Here is a 17,600-nt window from a genome sequence, read left to right on the forward strand (position 1 = left end):
AGCATGTTTCTGCACTAAGTTTGGAGAAGGCTATGAAGGAGTCAGATATGGAGACATATGCGGTGATGTTCAAGGGAGTTGAAGGTGATGGAGTGGGGATGCCTGTTCCAGCCGAGATTTCTGAGGTACTGGCAAAATATGTGGATTTGATGCATGATGAGCTACCAAACAAACTTTCACCAAGGCGTGCAGTGGACCATACCATTGAGCTTGAGCCAGGAAAGAAACCCCCGGCTAAAGCACCTTATCGATTGTTAGGACCTGAGTTGGAGGAATTGAAATGACAACTGAAGGAGTTAGCTGATGCAGGTTTCATCAGACCCTCAATGTCCCCCTATGGAGCTCCGGTATTGTTCCAGTGAAAGAAGGATTCGAATGAGCTACGGATGTGTTGTGATTACCATGCATTTAACAAGCAGACGGTAAGGAATAGGTATCCTTTGCCATTGGCTGTTGATTGCTTCGACAAGCTTGTGAAAGCCAGAGTATTTTTCAAGCTAGACTTGAGGCATGGGTATTATTAGGTGTAGATAGCTGAAGGAGACGAGAAGAAGACCGTGATAGTAACAAGGTATGGTAGCTTTGAATTCCTTTTTATGCCATTTGGGTTGTGTAATGCTCCTACTATGTTTTGCACTTTGATGAATGATGTCCTACGACCATACTTGGATTTGTTCGTAGTAGTGTACTTGCACAATATAGTGGTGTACAGTGACAACATGGAGGATCATAAGAAGCACTTGGTGATGGTATTCGAGGCACTGAGGGAAAATCAGTTGTTCTTGAAAAAGTCTAAGTGTGTGTTCGCTTAGACCAAGATTTTGTTCCTTGGGCATATAGTTGGTCAAGGGTACATACGGATGGAGCCGAGTAGAGTGAAGGTGATCAAGGATTGGGTTGAACCGAAGAATGTCCATGAGATGAAGGTGTTTTTGGGCATGACCAACTAGCAACGGAAGTTTGTAGAGGGGTACTCCAAAGTAACATCATCATTGACAGACCTATTGAAGAAAGACAAGAGATGGAGTTGGATGGATAAATGTCAAGAGGAATTTGATGACTTGAAGAAGAGGATGGTTACAACACCGATATTGAAGTTGCCTGACTTCAAGAGACCATTTGAGGTACACACAGATGCTTCAGATTTTTCCATAGGAGGGGTTCTTATGCAGGATGGGAATCCAGTGGCATATGAGAGTCGGAAGTTGCAGGATAGAGAACGAAGGTATCCGGTCCATGAGAAGGAGATGACTGCAATCATTCACTATCTTCATGTGTGGAGGCATTACCTGATTGGGAAACCGTTTATTGTCAAGACAGACAACGTTGCAACAAGTTATTTTGCATCACAACTGAAGCTTTTTGCGAATCAAGCTTGTTGGCAGGACTTCTTGGCAGAATTTGACATGACTATTGAGTATAGACCAAGAAGACACAATGTGGTAGCAGATGCCCTTAGTAGGAAGGGACAACTTGCAGCATTGGAAGGAGAAGACCAGGCAAAAAGGAGTAGGAGTCGAATTCAGATGTTAGAAGAGATGCTGAATAAGATAAAGGAAAGTGTTGAGACCGATACTTTGGCGCAAAATATAGTGAAGCAAATAAAGGAGGGGAAGACACAAAAGTTCTTTCAAGGAGACGGGTTCTTGTTCTTTGGAAACTGACTTTATGTTCCAAAGTCATATGGAATCAGGAGGCACCTTTTTAAGGAGTTCCATGACTCACTGTGGGCTGGCCACCAAGGGCAGCGTCATTCTTTGGCATTGTTGGAGAGAGGATTCTTTTGGGAGAAGATGCGGGAGGATGTAGAGGAGTATGTACATGCACGCATCATTTGTTAGCAGGACAAAGCGGATAACTAGAGGCAAGGAGGACTGTTGCAGCCTTTACCGATTCCTGAGAGACCATGGATGAGTGTCTCAATGGACTTCATTTCTCAGTTGCCATAGGTTCAGGGGTATAATGGGATTATGGTCGTGGTTGATCATTTTTCCAAGTATGTTGTCTTTGTTCCAACAAAGATGCCATGTGGAGTTGAGCGGACTGCGGAGTTTTTCTTTAAGAACATAGTGAAGTATTGGGGGATGCCATTAAGCATCGTGTTGGACCAAGATCCGTGTTTTACAGGCAGATTTTGGACCACATTGTTCAAGTTAGTCGGAACAGAGTTGTTGATGAGTTCGAGTTACCATCGCAGACAAATGGACAGACTGAGAGGATCAACGAATTGCTGGAGGATTAATTCAGACATTATGTGACGGCTGATTAGAAGAATTGGCCTGAACTCTTGGATGTTTCTCAGTTTAGCTACAATGACGGAATACAGTCCATTTGAGTTGGTGAATGGATAGATGCCAGTCACATCGCATACTATAGTGACAGGAGGTTTCCTAAGGAGTCCTCATGCGAAGAAGTTCATGAAGGCTTGGGATGAGACCTTGGAGCTGGCATGGTTGCGCTTGCACGAAGCTACAAGGAGAATGAAGAAATGTGTTGATAGAGGAAGACGAGATGTACACTTCAATGTGGCAGATATGGTGTTTCTCAAGATTACCGGGGAGCAGTTTCAGCCACCTAAGGGGACTGTGAGTAAACTGACACGGAAGTATGAGGGACCATTCCGAGTGAAGAAAAGAGTGGGGGAAGTTGCTTATGAGATGGAGCTTCCACAACATATGCACATGAAGCATCCGGTTTTTCACATGAGTCAGTTGAAGAGATGCAGACTTGATGCTGATCATCCAGAGAGAGCTGAACCGTTGAGAGGACCAGCCAGGATTGTGGACAAGCCAGATTTGGAGTTGGAGAATATTTTGAGCTTCAGAACTACAGGAATTGGTTGCCACATGAAACGGGAATTTCTTGTCAGATGGAAGAATGCATTGGAGAAAGAAAGCTGGGAAACGGAGGACTCACTGTGGAGATGGAAGAAGAAGATTGAGAAGTATGATAGGAAGCTACTGAGGAGGTCAAGATTGTCGAGGGTGACAACGATTTCGAGTGGAAGAGGATGTAACGCCCTGTAGCTGGCGAATCAACCGGGCACGCCCTCTCACCATGCGAAGTAGCCAAAGTCATGAACGAAGCCGTGGAGCGACCAAGGACATGACATTATGTTATGCAGACGAGTTGGGCATTCTGAGTTTATATGAGCGAGTTGGGTAAATTGCACCACAAGTCGATCGACGAGCGAAAGGCAAACAGAGAACGAATTGATGGGTGGTCCTGTGCCATGGGCGAGCCGACCTACAAAGGCGTTGTATTGTTTGATGAACGCGCAGTTGGAAGGATGGATGGAGGGTCGGCCGAGGGCGTGACCTCCACACAAGGAACGATATATATATGTGATGGAGTTGGCCATTTGGAGCACCGAACATTCGATCTTCAATCATCGAACAAGAGGTGTGAGGAAGGTGATAAAGCCGCAACGAAGGCGCAGGCTATGTGCTCGGTCGCGGGTAGGTTATACATGGCTTTGCATGAAGGTTTGATCAGTTGAAGGTGTGGGTGGTGGGCGTGTGAGGGCGCCCGCCTGCCGGAAGTCTTGAACGAGTTATGGGTTGTGTGTTGGGTGGTGGGTCGTGCATGGGCGCTCCCGCCCGACTTGACAAAGGAACTCGTGTGTGCTGTTTGTTGAATGGTTGGAGGGTGAGGCCACCATGCGGTCGTGCATGGGTGGATGCCCGATCTTGTTGTATGTTGGTGGAGCCTAGCTCCCGGTCATTGTAAAATTTCTCATACTTATATAAAAAAATGTTGCTGTTACATATGAATGTGTTCTCCTATTGTTCTATATTGTTGATGTTATAATGTTAATGGATTCCGCACATTAATGTTATGTTATTCATGAATGAAGATGAATGTTAAGGCGTAGTTCGTAAAGTAAGCTAACAATGGAACATGTTAATTACTTAGGCGGTGCAGAACCCAGTCAATTTAATGAAAAATAATTGGGGGCATGACACTGGCGGCCAGGTGGGCGGGCTGCCGAGATGACACGGGGTAGGGTTGTAGCGCCTAACCCGCACCACCCTTGCAACCCGCCCGCCCGGCCATGGGGGTTGGGGATTCTAGGAATCGCCCAACCCCCGCGACCGGGTGGGCGGACCACCGGGGTGGCGCGGGGTGGGGCGGCGATGCCCACCCCGTGCCACCTAGGCGGCTCGTCCGCCCAGCTGCAATGGTTGGGCGATTCCAGGAATCGCCCAACCCCTGCAGCAAGGCGGATGGGCCGTCAGGGTGGCGCGGGTTGGGGCTGTGGCACCCACCACGCGCCACCCCTGCGGCCCGCCCGTCCGCCATGGGGGTTGGGTGATTCCGGGAATCGCCCAACCACCACAGTGGGCAGGCGGGCCACCGGGGTGGCGCAGGGTGGGCGCCGCAACCCCACCCACCTGCCCGCCCACTCCGCCCGCGCCCACCCCGCTTGCGTGCCCACCGCCCCCCCGCACCCGCCCGCCCATCCCGCCCGCTTGCCCATCTCGCCCATACGCCCACCTTGCCCTCCGCCCACCTCGCCCGCTCGCCCGTGCCCGCCCTTAGCCGGCCACCCCGCCTGCCCTCTCCCACCCTCTCCTGCCCACACCACCCATGCCCGCCCCTGCCCAGCCCCCTCGGCCGCCCCCACCCAATACCTGCCCAGCCCACCCTCCCACCCTCACATGCCCCCACCCCGCCCATCCTCCCGCCTCGCTCGCCCTCACCACCCTCCCTCCCTACCCTCGCCGGCCCAGCCTGCTTGCCCTCACCCGCCCTCCCGCCTCACTCACCCTCGCTCGCCCTCCAACCTCGCCCACCTTCACCCGCCCTTCTCGCTTTCTCGCCCTCAGTTGCCCAGCCCATCCGCCCTCCCTCACCTTCTCACCCCGCTCGCCCTCCCTTACCCACCCTCCTACCCGCCGACCCGCGAGGTTGCCCACCCGCCCACCTGCCCGATGCCAACCCGCCCGCCCGCCGGGGGTGGCTGGGCGATTCCGAGAATCACTCAGCCACCCCCCAGGGGCGGGTGGGCCGCCGGGGTGGCGCGGTGTGGAGCTGTCGCAGCCCAATCCTGTGCCACCATGGCAGCATGTCCATCCACCCGCGGAGGTTTGGAGATTCTGAGAATCGCCCGCCACTCCGTGGATGGACGGGGTGGTGTTGATGGGCTTCTACCATTTCTTGTGATATTGATCTCCTTCTCCGTATTCAATCTACCCCTTAAGGGGGACGCTGAGGGGTAGATTGAAGACAAAGAAGGAGATCAATATCAGGAGAAATGTTAGAAGTTGATGCCACAGCCCCCCTCATGCCACCCCGCCCGGCAGGCCACCTGGGTGGCACAGGGGGAAGGCTATGGCAGCCCCCCGTACCACCCTGGCGGCCTCCACTCGGGCGGGTGAGCCACCGGGGTGGTGCGGGGGGACGTTGTGGCAACAACTCCTATAATTTCTCGCCCCATTGATCTCCTTCTCCGTCTTCAATCTACCCCTCAGCCTCTTAAAGGTGCATCTTCAAAAAACATTGGTGAACGAACTCCACCTGAGCTCATGGCTACAAATCTTTCAAGTGCCTCAAATGATAAGAAGATGATTTCATACTGGAAGAATTCAAAAGAGGTGAAATTTGCATCAAGAATCTGGTATGTGAAAGAAAGAGAAATCCAAAATGTGAATATATATCTATATATTGATATACCGAATGATAATGGAATTTATGAGGTGATAGGAAGAGTCATAGATATGTGTTTGGTACCGGACACTGGAGTTGTTTACATACTTACAAAAGCTCCCAAGTCACATGAAAGGATTAAATATGACTATCATATTCATTGTATGACACGAGAGAGGTATCTACAAAGTTGTGTAAACAAATCGTAAATGAGATGAAATAAAACATCGTAAGTATTGTTATTTATATTTGTATTTTGCATTCTTGAACGTGTCTTGCTATATTTTTTTAACTTTGTTTTTATGACATATGATATTTTGTTTTGCAGAATTTTGTTGAAAGTTTTTCAATTAGGTTGGGAGGCATTCATTTCATAGAGCATGATATCATGAAAGTTATCAGCAGTTTTTACTCAGTGTCAGAAGAAGATATGGAAAACAAGCAAAATGTAGTAATTGATGATGCTACAAAACCACATCCAAAGGATCAGAAAAAAAGGCCTCTAGTGGATAAATCTAGCAAGGGTAAACAAGTTACTTTTGAGGACGATGAAGTTGAAACTAATAGTGAAGTATGTGTTGCCGTTACTGAATATGACATCGGAACTGAGAAGAGCCGTAAAAGACCAAAAGTAACAATGCCCAAGAATAAATCTGTTGAGAATGTTATGATGAAGAAAAGTAAAGTTGAAGATTTTGAAGTAGTCATTACCAGTAGTCAAGAACCTAGTGAAACTTCAAAAGAAAGCAGAGAAATCATTACACCAAGAGCTAATTTAGAGGATAGCATTATCAAATAAAAACAAAATCCCATTCGATAGAATTTGACAATAAAAAACTTAATTGATGTTGGTCGTACGTTTCAGCTTAATGTCAGACAAATCTGTAAGGCAAGTGAAGGACAATTTCAATATCAAGTTAGAAAGCCACATCATCTGCATGTTCACAACTTGAAGACATTGATGAGGTACAATCCATATGCTCATGTGGTTAGTTATGTGCTTCTTGTTGATCCACTTCAAGTTCCCAACAAAAAAGCATTTGATAAGTCAAAATGTTTTGAATACAATTATTATGTGCTTAGGGGGGAAAATTCTATAGAAGCTCAAATACAATTGATGGAGGAATATCCTAATAACCCACGTTTTGAAATAATGAAATGTATCATTTATGCTGGTTTATCAGATATAGAAGCAAAGTTAGTGGCATGGGATCATAATTCAGATAATGAATATAGGATGTCTATGCCTTTCATCCAAAGGGTTAGATTTATTCATAGTGAATTTCAAGAAAAATGTGGTGGGGATAGGATAAATGTTACTGCAGATTTCCGAAAGGAATGTTGTATAGAAATAAGTTATCAAATTGAAGAGAAAACTAATTCAAAAGGTGGAAAATGCAACAAAATTAGTGATTTATTCAGAGGTGTTGATAACATTTTCCAATTGGAATTTAGAACTGGAGAAGTTTGGAAGTTGATTGACGATATTTTTAGCATGTGGGAAAACATTGGCATTAAAAATTTGAAGGTCAAAAAGTCTAAGCTATTGATATGTAACAGCAGTAATCAGCTCCTGAAATGAAGCAGATTCCAGACGATATGACTATCACACCTTGGAGAGCAATGCAAGGAGTGAAAGATGAAAAAATTGTCAAAACAATATTATCTCGTGTGAGGTCAGGGGAATTATCATTGGAGGAAATGTCTGAATAATTTCAAAAGTAAGTTTGTTGAATTATTTTTATTTATTTCTAGATTATAATTTTCTTTTAAATAAAACATGTTATTCTTGGAATTATTTGTTATACATATCATTATATTAGCTTTTTGTTACTTTATCTATGCAGTCACAAAGTTTACATGAAAATTCAAGAACAAATGGTTAAATTGTTGAATGAAGATAGTTGGGGTGATGTTGTACGCAACTATCCAGATTCAAGTTCTGCATCAACCTTAAAAGCTATTTAAAAATTTAAAAAGGTATCTTGATTTATACATTCATTTTTATTCATCTGTGTACTATTTTTAATTTATATCTTACACATATATTTGTTTATTTTATAAAAGATGAAGAAGGCTGATAATGGAGCACCAGATAGTTTCAAAATCTTTATTGAAAAAATAAAGATCCAAAGACTGAGGAAGCAACGTATTAAGAATGTTGAACTTGATCCAATTCTTACTCATTTCATTTGGAATGGGCTAGACACTATTCAGTATCAAGTAATACAAGACGACTATGAAGACATTGCTAAACTCATATCTAAAAGGGATTATGCCCTAGTTATTGTAGATATTCCCCATGGTTTCAATATTCCAAACATTGACTATGATAGTGACCTTTATACTTATCAAGCTCTTAGTAAAGTGGTTGCAGGATTTGTAGAATTCACGTCATCACCATTATGGATATTTGTGACATTTCATTCAGACACACAATTGGCAATGATATTGTCAAGCTTCAAGGGGAAAGCAAATTCAAGAATGCAGCTTACACGGTAAGACGTTTAAAATGTATATTTTATTAATGTTGAAAAATTCATTTATGTACAAGTTAATTGAACTTTTACTATTTCATGTTACAGGCAAAAGTCAAATCTTCTTAACCGTGAAGATCAACAATTTATAAATGATTGTGAGTTCATTCATATTGATAGTTGGGCAAAAGATGATAACTATATGTCTATGATTTTTAATCAGGTAGGCGGAAAGAGTCATAACCAAATACTGACTTATGATGTTGTTGTGAGAAAACTAACATATGAAAACAAAGAAGCAAAATGAGAGATAGTTAACATTTATAAAAAACCACAGTTATTAATTAACTATCTTATAGACATATGTTTAAATGAAGGAGAATGGGTTCTGGATTTATTTTCTGGCTCAGGTAAGTTTTATTATATGGAATTGAATTTCAATATGTTATTTTTTAATTAATATGTCATTGTACTAATTTACTTCATTATTTCTTTTGTGCTTGATAATTAGGTACAACATTAGCACGTTGCCTTCAAAAAGGAAGAAATTGCATTGCAATTGAAAAAGATCCAATATAGTGCAATTTCATTCAGCGAAGAATTAATGCTCTTCAATTTCTTCTGGATGCAATGCAAGAAATTGGGTTGAAGAAAGGGGACTTTAGTGAATCACGTGTGGCAAAAAAAGGCAAAGAAACCCCAACCACCATTACATGGAATGTTTGGAAAGACATACATTGGGAAATTCGCAGACATCAAAGATCCATTAGAAGAAGAAAATGAGCAAAAGGAAGCAGAAAATATTGTGGAAGAAGACAATGATGAAACTATAGAGGACGAAGAGTTTGGATTACGTGACATTGTTGATTAAATTTAAGTTATGCTTGGAAATCAAGCTCATTTTTTGTGACTATTAAGTAGTTATACTTGTAATGTTTTGACTTTGACATTTTATGAGAAGAATAAACACTCAATTAAGGTTGTTATGCGTTTAATATTTGTAATATGTGATTTTCGCATTAATTTTTCAGTTAATCATTATTTTTTGAAGAAAAAAAAGTGATTATTATTATTTTTTTGACATGAAATAAAAACCCTATTATTTAACCATTTTTAGTTAAAATTTTCGTATAAAAATTGTGATTTTGACATGTCAATTCTAGCAAAAAATTATCAAAACGTGTAATTTTTTAGTTATATTTATGTTAAAAATGGTTATTTTTATGTCCATTGTTAAAAAATATTGTTTTTTAGAAACACTTATTTCATGTGGATTGAAAAATTAATTAAGGATGTATAAATATGTAGAATATCGAAAATTCAAAATATCGACCTTCTAATTTAAAAATGCAAAACAATAAAAACCTCACTACATAAAAATTAAAATTAAAATAAAAACAAAAAAATATGAAGAAAACGACCACTTCAAAAATTATTAAATTTACAAAATAATTATTTACATTTCATACATTAGAAAATTAAAAAAAAAAAAACCTTTTAAAAAAAGGGCCTCATGTAGAATTACCACTTTTTTAAATCAGCGTAAAAACACTACCATTCTAAAATGCAATGTACATAAAAAAAATTATAGTGCCAAGAACTATGCTCTAAAAAAAACGTGTTTTCTGCATCACCACTTTTCAAAATCAAGTCACTTTTTTGCTATCTCTACAAAACGGGTAATAGTATGAGTTCATGTTTCAAAGTTTACATTGTTTGAACTTATAATTCAGTTAATCCATCATATATTTTTCTTCAGCAAGTGCATTAGTACTCTATTAACCATTAGATAAAAATTAACCATGTACTGCAATAAATAAACCATCACACATAAGCAACACACATGAACAACAAGATTTAAGGTGGAAACCCAAAGCGAGAGAAAACCACTTGCTGTTGTTATCTTTGTCTTCTTTGTTATAAAAAGTTATTTACAATTTTTTACTAGTCCAAACTCATACCACTACGTAGGCATTTACTTGTCAAAGGCTACAACCTTCCTTCATTATCCAGCTTCTACTGGAAGGGAGCTACAACCTACAACCCCCTAGCTCATGTACTCACTGATATGTTTACTAGTATGTAAGCTCTAGCCTACAGAAGGCTGCAACCTTCACTTGTGCTCTAGCTGCTACTGGAAGGGAGATACTAATCACCACCCATTACTGGAAGGAAGCTTTGAATTCCTCACTGAAGGCTCCAACCCTCAGCATCCTCTAGGGACCAGATTTCATAAATTTTTAGATTGAATACTCCTAGTACACAACAACACAATATGTAGGCCACGTTTCATCAAATTTTCATACTGGACCCATCAGTGACATTGAAGCTCAAAATCAATCACCGTTGCAATACAACTATCAAATACAACTGTATCAACCAATCATTGAAACAAAATCATCAATCTCTGAATCAATCACAAATGAATTAATAAATCATTGAAACCTCTGACATAACTAAATCACCCAATCATCAATTTTTGAATCAACCATAACTGAATCAATCAATCACTGAAAACTCAATCAATCGACACTTAATCAAAATTCAACCAATCAACTAGATCAGACAAATTATTGTAACCACTACATAGATCTGAACTCAAAACACTGCATCAACAACCAAAACCAAGTGCAACCTCAAAAATCATAGGTCAGAATTCATATGCTACTTCAATGAAGAAAACATGCATGTATACGCTACTTTCTGTAACCCAACCTACGTATATCTCTAAACATACTGAATCATGAAACTTATGAATCAAAAGTGTACCAACCAATGACATTATGAAGATCTACTATCATATTACAGAGTTCTAAATAACTAGCAACAAAGATCACCTTTCTTACTCAAGCAATCAATCAACCAGACTCAATCTCCTTATACAATCAGTTTTACTTTTAGATCTAAAGAAGACATCATTGACAAACAACAATAAAACAACAACACTGATCAGATAGATCAGTCATCTCTGAACAACAAAATTTTCTTCTGCATATGCTACTTGGAAGAGCCAAACCAGCGTGTATATGCACCTTCACCAAGGCAAACCAACGTATAGATCTGCAAATAATAACTTATAACTTCGCAGCTATTCCAAACTTCAGATATACCCATATCATAACATTTAAAGGACAAAACATTTGTTAGCACTCAGATCTAGCCTATCCATTATCAGATCACATAATGATAAGTCATTTCAGGTCTTATGATCCTGATCCATCATTAGATCTCATCCATCATCAAACACTTAGGTGCATACTTAGTTCAGATCAAGCAAAGCATCAGAAACGCATAACATGCATATTTGCTTTTAATCTAACTCTTCATCAGATATTCATTTCTTGTACTTCTTCACACTTTGATCTTCACCTCCTTATATACTTAGAGCCTTTTTCAATACCTCGAACTAAAACAACACTTAGAACCTATGGTATTCTTAGACGGGATCAAGTAAACGTTACTTCACTCAATATTATGGGATAATACCATGGTATGGATCCTTGGTATTCTTTAACCTTAATTTTCCATCCCATACATGCTTTTCCTCTTGTGAAAATGCGTGCATGCGTATACGATTCTTTTGTTCTGTGAACCTGCTTGTATACGCTACTTGGACTAGGTGAACCAATGTATACAACTTAAAACATTCTTTTTCTCCAATTGCTTGATTCTGATATATAATCCTTTGTTCCATCATCCTATTCTTTTGTGCCATTACTTTGTTACCTCTGAATTGACTTGTTACAATATGAGTATCATCATACCTCACTTCTGAACTAATTCCTTTGAACTGCCCTGCATTTTTTCACATCCTGTTTATATCTTTATCAAGTAATCCATTCATCAAATAGGTTGTCTATCAAGGACAACACTAACACAATATTCCTATATCAAACCTTTAACCACTATTATGTTCCATCATTTTGTCAGCCCTTTAACCATTATTGTATTCCATCATTCTATCACCTCTGATATCTCTGTGTTCCATCATTATGTCACTTCTGATATCTCTGTGTTCTATCATTCTGTCACCTCTGATCTGTCCTGTAGATTCATCTAGTTACCATATACAAGTGAGTTGTCATCAAGGACAACACATACATCATAATGCCAACAATAACAATGTATCCTAGAGGTGAAAATTTCGAACTTGCTTGCCTTCCAGGAGCATCTTGTATGTGTTGTCGAATTCTAGATTTCTCTTGTAGAGATACGCCCACCCCGAAGTCTTGTGCCTAGAAGAGTTGAGCACCATGGTCAGCGCCATGATCGACCGTCGACTGAGCCAATGTGCAACATTATTGGTGCTTCCCCTCTTGTACTTAATGTTCAAATGGAACTATTGTAGGTATGTGGACTATTTCTGATGGCGATCGTTATGCAACTTCCCTTGTGTCTGTATAAACTACAGGGGTTAATGGTTTGTGTGGATGACTGTTTCCTTCCCTAGAACGTAATGCTTCCATTTTTGGCCAACCTGCACCATAGAATACATCTCTTTTTCATAGGTGGGATATTTTCATACTGTGAATGAAAATTTCTCACTGTGATATGCCATTGGATGCCCCTATTGAGTAATAAATGTGCCAATAGCATGGTCACAGGCATCTGTCTCAATCCCAAATGGTTGTTGTAGGTCTAATAAGGTGAAAACTAGTGCAGAGCAGAGGAGATGCTTAAACTTAGAAAATGCCTTCTTTTGGGATTCAGACCAAAATAATTTTTCTTTCACTCTACGCTTGGTGACTTGACTCAAAAGCCAAGTGATATGAGAGAACCCCAACATGAAGCTATAGTAGAAATTGGCAAGACCCAGAAAGTTACAGAGCTCTGTTAGAATGGTTGGGGCTAGCCAATCTCAAATGACTTGTATCTTGGTTGGGTCCACATGCACACCCCGCTCATCAATGATGTACCCCAAATATTGAACCTGTGTCATACCAAAACTACATTTCTCCAAATTGGCACACAACTTGTGTTGTTGTAGAGTTTGGAGGACTTGTTGAATACGACAAAGGTTCTCTTCCCAAATCTAGATGAATATCAGGATGCCATCCAAATACACCACCATGAATGAGTTGGTGAAGGGTCGCAAGATTTCGTCCATCAGCCTCATGAAGGTTGCGGGGCATTCGTCAACCTAAAAGGCACGAACAGGAATTCGAAAATTCCCTCTATGAATTTAAAGGAAGTATTCCACACATCAAAGGGTTCAATTGGTACCTGTTGATACCCAGAGTTCAAGTCAATCTTGTTGAAATATTTATCCCCCTTGAGCTAGTCCAGAAGGTCATCAATCTGTGGGATTGAATACCTATTCAGGGCAGTGATCTTATTCAACACTCAATAGCCAATACATAGTCTCCAGGTCCCATCCTTCCTCTCTACCAACACAATCAGGCTCCCACAAGGTGATGAAATTGGCCTGATGTTCCCTTTCTGCAACAACTCTTAAATTTGCCTCTTGATTTCATCATTCTCCAGAACAAATTATTGATATATTGGTCCATTGGGTAGCGACGCACCTAGGGTCAGGTCAATGGAGTGCTTGACATGATAGTGTAGAGGTTATCATGTGGGTGAGGTGAAGATGTTCGTGCTCTCCTCCACATCCTTGCCCATTTGTTGTTGCCATGTGGAGGAGCCTTGTTTGGAGGTCATGACCATAATATTCTTTTTGCCTTGATGGTGAATCATAAGGAAAAAAATTTCCCTGTCTAGGAAATGATATTATTGCATTTCTTCACAGTGATTAAAGAGATGGTGGTAGGCGGCGCTACCTCTGGTATCCTGTACAACTTATTGCCCAAAGTAATAATAACAATGCGAGGCCTAGACTCATAAACAACATGTTGCTTCCACAAGTATGGTTGTCCTAATAATACATCACAAACTCCAAGAGGAGAAAAATCACATAGTACCTCATCTATGAAGGGCTTGATGTTGTAGGGAAGGTGACATTGTTGGCTGATGCAAATATCTCACCCTTGGTGAAGTCGCCTGATGGTGTACGGTTGCGGGTGTGCTATGGTCGGTAGACCCAGCCACTTCATGACCTCTACTAAATTTAGGTTCTTTTGGCTCCCGCTGTCAGTCATGAACTACAACAGAGAACTCTTCACCCACATCTAGGAGTGGAAGAGGTGCTCCCCCTCCTCTAGATCTTCAGGCTCATTCTTTTGGATCTTCATGGTGGCAACAGTGGTACTGGGTTCAACGTCAATAATTTTCCTCCATTTTTCATTCCCCTTGTCGGGTTCTGACTTAGAGTCGGAACATGCATCTAATTCAGAAGCCTTCAACTCGGCCACCAGAGACTGCTTGGCCTAACACTCACTTGTTTTGTAAGTGGGGCTCTTATGGAACTCATACCATTTCCCCGTGTCCTCCTTTTTCTTTGTGGTTTTTTTATTTTCTTGCAGCTTTGGTCAGTTGTCTTGGGTCACCTCGGCTTAGCTTTGTCCTTTGTTATGTGGCTTGGGGGTGCCTATCCCTTGCTTCGGATTCACAAATCCAAAGTCTCACTTCTTCTGTCTAAATTTATTCTTGATATTGACAGTGTATTGATAGGAAGCGTCGAGCGAGGAGATGTCCAAGAATTCCATCTCGTCCTAGATTTACTTATGTAGACAGTTGCAGAACTTGAGTACCAAATGCCGCTCAGAATTCTTGATACCCAACTTTGTGTGAAGGGTATGAAAAATACTTGTGAACTCTGACACATATTGGTCCTTTCCCTACTACAGTATGGTCCTATTGTGGTAAAACACAACCCCCCCCCCCTTTTTTGTTTTATTTATGTGCTTCAATAATGGGGACCCTTTCTATAAATTTTTGGCTAAGAATCTTTTTTTATTTTCATTTAATATTGTCTTACAATTTTATCATTTTTTTTAAATTTTCGTCGGATTTATGTTTTTATTATTTCATTGAATCCGATTTTTCACAAATTTTCCATCGATACTTGTTTCGACTCATTTGGTCAACCGGGTTGTAAATGACACTCCTTTGAAGTTTGATCATTTTCTCGCTTGGACTAAAAATGTAAATAGCTGTAAAATATTTCAATTTTTGTAACTAATTAAGTTCAATAGTCATTCATTGTAAATATTGACTTTTAGTTAAATTTTATTAATTTTTCATTTTTCACTAACGGTCCTACAAAATGACCCAGCTAAATCATACAATGGATGAAATCATGTTTCAAAATCTTGGTAATTTACTCCAATTTATTATTTAAAAACAAATTGCCAAGACCGGATTCTCAAAATTGCAAAATGGTTATAGTTCAATTTGTAGATTAATAATTCACGCGGGTCCCACTCATCTTCATTAATTTAATATCTCCCGAGACCGAGATCACAAAAAAACTTATTAAAAAAAATCATATCGCAAAAAATTTCTCACAAAATCTTCTCGCATTAATTTCAAAAGCCTTAACATTTCAAAGCATAGAAGTGTGATAACTTGATGCAATAATTACAAAGTCTTTCATTTTTTTTGGAATTTGTTTGAAAATGATAAAAAAAATTCATGCAATGTGATATTGCGACCTCGCAATTTTGTTAAGCTCCTTAATTTAAAACATCATTGGATTTGTGATTGGCGAAAATGTGATGCGTACACAAATTTTAGCATAAAGTTTTTGGTTCACTCCTTATGCCTCCCCTACCTCCACCTCACTCACCTTCATGTCACCCCACCTCACACTCCACTCACCTCCATCACCTTATCCTTCTATAGACTCACGTGAGCCTCCTTATAACTCCATGCCTCATCTCTCTCTCCTCCATTATCACTTATATATAATGGTTGATTCTAATGGTTTGTTAAAAAATTATATTTATATTATAATATTAATATATTATAATTTTAATTTTAATATAATTTAAATTATAATATAATAATATTTTAATTAGTTTTTAAATTTTATTTAATTCTGTTAATAATTAATCTGTAAATAATTTAGATTAATATCATAATTAAAATTAGATTAGCATTAATTAAAATTAATTGTATATATTAGTTAACTAATAATTGAGTTAGAATTAATTATTAAATAATTAAAATCTAACTTAGGATTAGAATTTAATTAATAAACTCTGATTTTTGGGCTTAGGGAATAGAATTTCTAGAATTTTGCCAGATTTGATTCGTCAACTTTGGAAACTCATAAATTGAGTTTTACTTAGCCAAATGAGGTCTAGGATGGCTCATTGGAAAGATAAAATCAGAAAGAACATTTATGAGGAGGTTTAATTAACAGATTTGATCATTTATGGGGTCTAAAATCCAACAAAAGATCAAGCTCCAAATTTTGAATAAAACTAATTTTCTGAGTTTTATTTTCTACATTTTCATTTTCCCAAGTCTCTTTTGAATGCAAATCCATTCGTTAATGATATCCTTGGCCAATTAAATCATCACAAGTATCAATAGAAAACTCACATTTCCTTTCCAATTATTTATTTAATTGAATTTGATTAGATTTCTTTTAATTCCAGATTTGGCGTTTTGATTTTATTTTTACATTTTGATTTTGTTTCGATTTGATTTTGCAGGAAAACAGTTGAAGATATGAAGAGAAAAGAATCTGAATCAACAAAAAATCTCCAACAACAGAAGAATGGAATTTTGAGCCAATGAAAATTGATTAAACAGATTTATTCTTCAACAAACTTTCCTCTTCTAAATTCTTTTGTAAATATTATAAATACCAAATTGTAGAATGTAATAAGGGTTTCTCTCCTCTACAATTTTAGAATTATAAAAACAATTCTGTAATAGGGATTTAGAGTTGTAGGTGGGAGTTGAGAAATCTTAGATCTGGAAATTATTGAGATTTTCCTTTTACATTCTGAGTTATGTATAATGAACAAAGTTTGCAATATTATAACTCTGGTTTTGAAAGCAGAAGCTCAGGCACTGTAAACAACTATTGGAGGCCGGAGCAAGAGAATGGATTAAATAAAATTGGTATTTCGAATACTATTATTTTAAGTACTTGTTTCATTTTATGATGACAAGAATGTGTCGATTTACTTCCATGTTTGTGCACTTCTGTCGATATGGGTAATTTGTCTCAATTTTATGTTATTATGTATCTCTACTCTTATGGATTAAATTCTGATTTATGAGTAACTATTTACTCAGAAATCTGTCTTATAAAACTAATTTATTGAATAGTGATACGTTGTGAACTTCTTTGGCATATTATTATTTAATTATTCAAGTTACTGATTAAATGATCAATATCGTTTTGCGAACTTCTTCGTGAGTGTTGTTGATTGATTATTTCAGTTAAGAGGTCTCAATAGGATGTCTTTCGGTATTTATTATGTCAGTTAATTGAACTACTTCATTAACTTGATATTCGTTATAAACCAGACATATTTAAATCCCAACTATTTAAAATTATCTTGCTCTTAATTGGGTTAGATCTGTATATACATAACTGAGATAGGATTAAGATAG

The sequence above is a fragment of the Pinus tabuliformis genome, chromosome 2_2 (assembly GCF_031772625.1).
Source record: "Pinus tabuliformis cultivar Carrire ecotype Pingquan chromosome 2_2, CPIR1, whole genome shotgun sequence".
Lineage (NCBI taxonomy): Eukaryota > Viridiplantae > Streptophyta > Pinopsida > Pinales > Pinaceae > Pinus > Pinus tabuliformis.